This window comes from Branchiostoma floridae, chromosome 6 (assembly GCF_000003815.2).
Source record: "Branchiostoma floridae strain S238N-H82 chromosome 6, Bfl_VNyyK, whole genome shotgun sequence".
In the NCBI taxonomy this organism is placed as follows: domain Eukaryota; kingdom Metazoa; phylum Chordata; class Leptocardii; order Amphioxiformes; family Branchiostomatidae; genus Branchiostoma; species Branchiostoma floridae.
This window is the reverse complement of record NC_049984.1, coordinates 1,675,804-1,683,710: the sequence shown is the minus strand read 5'-3', so window position 1 is coordinate 1,683,710 and position 7,907 is coordinate 1,675,804.

The following is a 7,907-nucleotide window of genomic DNA, read 5'->3' as shown; positions in this document are numbered from 1 at the left end:
CAAAGTTGACGTTTATAGTGATTTATTGCAATACGCAAGTATCGGAATGTGCGTTCTGCACTACCGCTGAGGCCCGCAAGGCCACGCTTGCATAAAGGCTGCGTAAAGAAGTACTTACACAACGAAGTGTTTCTATTTTTACAGGGAGGACCATAATACGACCTACAAAGCACCCCTTCTGATGACCATCAAAGTCGCAGACCACAGTATTCATCCGCGACCTTCGCCCCCAATACATGTAACGTTAGTAGTTCGCGATCGGTTATAAAGTAGTGCGTCACAGTATTTGAAAAGTCTGTTCAGATCAGTGCAGGTTGAAACTGTGCTGAATGGTAGAGGAATACATCAGTTTTGAGACTGTATAAGTTGGATTACGATGTTTCTTCAGTCTTCCATAGTAACCCATAGTAACCGTTACTAAATTATGCACACGTCACAGCGTAGCTTAATGTGACCAACCAAGGCCGATGTTTTGTATTCGTCACTGGGGACGTTGTACGAAGGAGGCCCATGCCCAGATGTGTATAATCACACTAGTATTTCAAGGACCCTTGCCTCTGTTGTTAGAATAAGTGCGGGATTAAATTTAAAAAAAAAAGACCTGTGAAACGTGACCTTGAGCATCAGCAAATCAGAAGATGAGTATAACTCGACGTTTCCAGGGTTAGCTTGCAAAATATTGTCTATTTCTACTAGTTTCTCACTTGGCCAGCACCTGAAATGCCTTGATTTACTACGTACGCTGACTCTGTGACCTTGTAAATAATGACCGCAGGCAGACTAGTGCGAAATCAGCCGATGTCTCACGATGAATCCCGAGGTCTCACGGAGAATCCCAAACGCCGTTCGGAAACGACATACCGGTCCGACAGGGACAACTACTAGTAGTAATCAATTAGTGATTGAGCGGAACCACCACAAATGGCCATTGGGGGTGTTCTTTACATCACAACGTTCCTATTTTCTTTTTGGAATAAAAGTTGATTGACGACAAAACGCTGCTTTCGCTTCCTTTCATAGCAGTTGCCTCCTCGCACACAACGCGCCGTAAGTGTGACCAAGGAGGACCCTTTTTAACCAGTTATTTATGAGTTAACCTCGCGTATTTTTTTGCTCATACCAACAAGATGAGCCTCGGGCCAGAGATCCGGACAGTCATTATTTCTAATTATGTAGCATAGGTCATGGAGGGCGTGAGAATCCGTGGGACTCACCGGGTAACATCAACAGCGGAGAAATGTCCCGGAATGGCATCGTCCAAAATGTAGAAAAAAAGAGCAGCATTGCTACAATTATCACGCATCGAATGACTGACTGACTGACTGACTGACTGACTGACTGACTGACTGACTGACTGAATGAATGGATGAATGAATGAATGAATGAATGAATGAATGAATGAATGAACGAACGAACGAATGAATGAATGAATGAATGAATAAACTTTATTGTTCAACAATAGCAGAAGGTACAATGTATAGCAATCAATAACAACTACTAGCCATATACACAATATTACTACAAGGCTACATACAGAACAACATGTAATCATCGATAACAGCACAGTGATATATGAGTGATCTGGTCTCGCATTTGGAATAAAGTGTAAAGTGTAAAACTTGATGCCTTGGAAAAACGTCACAATGTTGACACAGTGGTTCCACTGATGCCAGAAAAATATCAATGCATTCAGCAACCCTACTAGTTCGCCATGGTCGGGCCTAGCTCGGACATGTTGTTAGGGACTGCATTCATCGTTTCAGATGGTGACGTAAAGCCGTGGCCCAGGTATGGCCTACGTCACGATTCCCAACCGGGGCCCGGCCGGGCTGTTTGTGGAAACAAAAATAGAAATGTATACGGAAAAATATACGCAACTAATGCCCACGGCAATTCTCTCTACGTCTTGCGTAGTTTAATTAATCTCCAAGTAGATCCTACGGTAGCATAAGATAGTATCAAAAGCTGGCAGAGGAGTGAGGCCGGTCTAGGAGTGTGTATGTGTCCGTTTGACTCTCTTTGGCCGGCTATACTTCTTGGCCAGCTTCAATACCATCTTATAGCACCGTAGGATCTGCTTTGATGTCTTTTATATAATACTTTTCGTTCGCGAAAGCTGCCCGGCCGGGCCCTGGTTCGGAAATGTGACGTAGCCTTATGAGGGAGCCTCAGCGGTCTAACCTCTGCAGGTCAACGACCTGGACACACCTATCGAGAAAAGTGGGGATGACCCCGTTTGTTTGCTTGTAAAGTGAGCCACGCAGCACTATCAGAAGAAGTGTCATCAGTCTGAGGTCTATTTTTTTCTAGCTCAAAATTGTAGCTGCCTGCTCATTCTAAGTCGCACGGCGATTTTGTCACCCAAAAATCAACTCTGAGATTATGTAACCTGCTGACTTTTTCCCACGCTTAAAGATGCGCCCTAAGCCCCCTCCGGCCATCAACCCTGCCCGTTATCACATTATCCACACGTCATCGCTTGGTCTAATGCTGCCAAGGCTGATGGTTTGTCGTCTTCAACGCCAATGATATTGTCTTAAAGACTAAAGAAACTTATTCACAATAATACAGCATTAGCTAAAGATAGACATTGTGTCAAATCAAGTACACTGTCGGTGCTTCTATTTAGCCTGAATGGTAAAACCGATGCTGTTGATGATTTTGATTGTTTTTCCTGCCACCCTGTTTACGGTTACGTTGCCAAAATGTACAAATTTACCTGAAGTAATAACAGGGTGGTATTGTTCAGCTCTCATCGTCAGTTCGTGCTAAAAAAACGACCCAGCGACTGCTAAGGTGGGCCATTGCAAACAGTTTAGTAAATTCCACATCGCATTTAAGGAGAATAAAACTTTTACAAGTTCGGTTCGTGCGTTCTTGCTCGGAGATTTCCGAGCGAACCTTGAGTCGGATCATCCGTTACATAATATGCTGAAGAAAGGCGAAGGGGTCAAGAGAAAGGTATTCAAGGTGATGACTTAATTGGCGGGATCTTTTGTCTGAGTAATTAGTAGAAAGGTCAGTCTCTACTGTCTCAGATCGGTTCTTTCTCGTGAGACATAACGAGTTCTAGTCCTCAAGCGGAGCCCCCGACAAGAGTCCAATCCTCCGGGGATACAGATATCAGAGAGGAAACACTTTCTAACGGTGAGTGGATAACCAGATACATTTGTTTGTTTAAATATGAACCATATTTGATTTATTCCGTCGTATGTAGCGGCCATAGCCGTGGCGGGGAGTAGACTGGTATCAGAGGGGCGGGGTGGGGAGTCTCCGGGGTGGGCCCGGGCGTCCCCGCGCGGGTCTCGTCGGCGAGCCGGTCAGCCCCGTGAGAGGGTGCGCGGGCTGGTGTGGAGGGTTTGAGTTTGTCGTCGACGACCGGGAGTGGGAAGGGTCGGCGATCTTAGAGGCTAAGATATTTTGTCGTTTGATCTGCAAAGCGATTTTATGCCAGACTCTAACCTGACCTCCCTGTCGAGTTGAAAAACGTGCTAGAAATCGTAATCGAAAAGCATAGATGCTTGTTTTTCTTCCGTATATATAGATAATTGTTAGGGGTTTGAGCTTGCATAGGAGAGCAATTAACGCACTAAAGACATTTCTGGTCGATTTCTTTACTTGTTTCAACTCCAGGACTGTAGTTGAAAAGTTCGCCCTGATAGACCAGCCACGTCATCATTCTCACCTTATATTTTATACAGCCACTTTGCCGATATCAACAAATCCGAACAAGTATTGTAAATTTGAATGTAAACTAGAGATACTTTTACCATAAAGATTGTTTAAGAGTAGTCACTGGTCAGTTTATACTTTTAAATTTGCGCACTGACATCCCTCCGATAACCCCTCACATTCAGTCCAGTGTTTTCTATGTCTTGTACGTTTCCCACGATCAAATATTAACCAACGAAACAAAGTCCCAATTGAAGTAGGATTCATTCCATATGGAGCCAGGTTGTTTCAAAACGATTTGAATTTTGCGTTCATGATCCAAACTTACTTGCACCAAAACTTGTACAGTAGAAGCCGCTTAATTGCCCGGCCTAATTGCCAGTAAATTTCATGCAATTATCCGGATGGTGCAATAATGCGAAGCTATCTAGGTGGACCGCACCTGGGATTTTGGGATTCCGTGCAGTTAACAGAAGTGTGCGTTAATCCGTTGTGCAATTAACTGGCTTGTACTGTATCATTCACCCACTCTCAAATCGGCTTTGATTTCTTCCGCTGTCGTTGTTGCTGTTGTTAATGTTGTGATGCCACATCTGCTTGTACTTCGACTCATTGGTCTGTGCTCGGTACGAATACGCTCGGCATTTCACAACTGACGTAACTAAGGATCCAATTGGGGAAGGGTTTGCTGCAAGTAGAGAGAAGATGCATTTTGATAAAATTATAAGGCAAACATGACTGTCGTGAGTTGCGGGTTCGTTCCAAGTTCAAATTCGCAAACGCGCAGACAAACGCATTAGAGAACCACTTGTACAGTTTGCGTTTTTCAACATTTTATGATTATGATAAAGGAATCGTAAATTTTGGACCCTTTTCGTACAAGCCATTTCCGTACGCGTTAACTATCTCCAGGCAGATGCAGCAGTCGGTGGTTTGAGCGCCCCATTTTGCGGTGTTTTGTAAGTTTCGTCTGTAACATAATTACCCACACCTCCTAAAGCTGGGTTCACACGTGCGTACGTATTCAGGTCCGTATGAGGTCCGTATGGAAGTCTTAGCCTCTATTAGGCTCCAAAGGTTGCTGAAAAAATAATAGAAATTGGACAAATATAGACAGATAACATGCCAGCGGGGTTAGCTGGTTGCAAACCATACTTCTCGGCCAGCTAACTCACCTGGCATCCTATGTGTCTATATTTCTCCACTTTCTACTATTTTTCATCGACCTGTGGACGGGTGCCTCTCCCCCTTCCCCACCGAGCCATCATGGCTGTCCAGAAGTCTCTGTTTAATATCTCTGCATCGCCTTTCCCAAGCTGTCAGGCTCTAACGGAAAAAGGCTCCAGAGAGGCTGCTATGGGGGCGTCTGGGACCATAGAATTGGTTGGTCACTGCTTTAAATTCCTTGTTGTTTCTGTAGCAGTGCCCAGCAAACCTCAGTTGCCTTCCTTCTATTTTGTCTGATATTTGGGAGACCGGAACTTTGTTTGGACAGTGCTGTTTCCACCATATCTTGTGGACCTTGTAAAGCACCCATGTATCTTCATTCAAACGCACAAAATACCATAAAAAAGCTGAAACCATGTCCGACTGCTGCATCTGCTTGGAGCTTGTGTACGCGTGACGTTCTTACGTAACAGCTGTTTTCTTCTCAATTAAACTCGAGGCGCCCCGCCCATCATCACAACAATTATCCCTTATCTTATATAAGGCCACTGGATTGCCTTACGTAACTTATGGATGGTATCCGGGCGCACAATGATTTTCATCCTTCAAAAAATAAGTTTGCGACCATACCATGAATCGTACAGAGGAGCTGCAAAATAGATGTCGTAAATGAGATATCGGGAAACGAATACTAGCGTCGCAAAATGCCTCTTTTTCTATCGCAAAACGTACTGATTTCCTAACATACAGACTTACGCCTTCCGCCGCTTGACTTATATCCCAAAAATATTTGGTGTCGAATTCAACGTTTTTATCGAATTACGTCAGCAAAAGAGCTACAAAGACGGACCGGTGGTATCCCGTTTGTCCACTGCTACGCCATCCTGCTCCAAAATGCAAACATTTCACAAGACAAATGCTATTTACAGCCAGGTTTAATGACATTTGGTAACAGAACACAGTTTTCGGCCTATGGGGATTTCTATAGTTAAGGCCCACAAGGTGACTGAGATCGACGCTGATAAAATCATAGCAGGGTGCAGTCGGTGGTGTAACCTACCAAAATAATTGAAAAACAGAAAAAGGTATCGTTTTGAAATTTTTTAAAGCCCTCTTTTAAATTGGGTCATGCGGGGCCATGTGGAACTGCAGCCGACACACCCAGGCAGTCAGCTGTAAAGGTCACGCGCATTGATACAGGGAATGGGCAAACATCATGATCTTATACAATACGATCTGAAAGTCGACTCATTATTCTACCATATAGCAAAGTTCATGCTCCGCTGTCTTTCACATAAGTGTTTACAGACGCTCCAAGATTTCGACCGCACTACTTTTTTACTCCTTCGTCCTTGACTCCGGGGGGTCGCGAATAATTACTGTGCTCTGCTAACTTGAGAGGCACACAAATGGCTCCTGTGCGCATGCGTGTTATGATGACCTTTGGCCTGTTGCCAAAGAGACTTGTTACAGACTGAGACTCGCCCATTTCTTACCTTGTCAAACTCGCAAAGCTGAACACTGACAGATTTGGAAAGCAAAATTTCGTTTCTATGTATTCGTCAATTTTCTGTGTGCAATATGTTCACAGTAAGTTGAAAATTATCCTGTTTCATTGAGTGCAATTCTGCCAAGTTTGTAGCTATAAGTATTACTACTCCGAAAGGAGGAGGAACGCCCGCCTCACGTTTTTCTATAAAGTAGTCAACAATAATATTAACATAGACGCCAGCAATATTCTGAAGCCTGCCCAAGGGCGCACCCGGAGTAGTCACGACTTCAAATATCAACACATATTCGCACGCACCGACATCTACAGACACTCTTTTTTCCCACGCACAATTCCCGAGTGGAATGCCCTGCCTGGCACGGTTGTAAGCGCTCCCAACGTTGAGCGCTTCCGTGCCAGGCAGGCGGCCTGCCCGCCCTAACCCGGGAGCCTCAGCTCCCCCCCCCCCTACTTTTGCCCCTCGCGGGGTCATTTGGGGGTATATATGCAGATGCAGATACTACTACTAACATTACTACTACTACTACTAGTCCACTACTGTCAGTCAGACTATGACTCTGTGAAAAGGAACAGCCGAAAACGAGGACAATAGTACTCACGTGTATTAACGAATATATAAACTAGAGTTCCACGACCCCATACCTTCGCCAAATGATTCCATCCTTTACAACTGCTGTATTCATTTCGTGTGTAATTGCTTATGTAATTGGTCACGGAGGCCAAAACAATATCACCGCACGGTCCGCCCGTGCTTAGGAGAGTGACCTCTGGAGAGTAACAAGCCTGTTTCTTGTTTTCCGTTGTCTGTGGCGTAATCATGTTTGGACCAATCAGATTGCGTCACGTGTTTACCGCGTGGCGGGAAATCTGCTCTTGTTTACAATTACGTATACACCGGGAATTCCTCACCGTTCACTTTATTTCTCATTTGCATAAATTATATAACTTGATCATCTCCTCCACCAAACAATCTATGTTAAAAAGGCTTTTATTGCATTTTTGGATAATTTATGCAAATTAGGACCTCATTTGCATGATAACTGTTCAACGATGTTCACCTGTACATAACTTCCAAATGCTACAAGTAAGAAGTTCCCGTCATTTACCACAATGACTTTATAGCATTATCTCATCAATTGGGTCTTTATTTTATATAATATATATCATCAATATTCTTTTCTTTCTCAGTTACAAATGTCACATGTTGTAATGGTCCTAAAAGATTTTTATTGTAGGACCGTCCTACAATGGAACTGAGCGCGTTTATACAATTTCCTACTTAATTATGCATAATTCCATCCTTCCTTCCTTCCTTCCTTCCTTCCTTACTTACTTCCTTCCTTCCTTCCTTCCTTTCTTTCTTTCTTTCTTTCTTTCTTTCTTTCTTTCTTTCTTTCTTTCTTTCTTTCTTTCTTTCTTTCTTTCTTTCTTCCTTCCTTCCTTCTTTCTTTCCTTCCTTCCTTCCTTCCTTCCTTCCTTCCTCCATTCAATCCTTCATTCCGTCCTTCCTCTCAGTCCTTCCTTCCTTCCATCCTTCCTTCCTTCCTTCCTTACATAC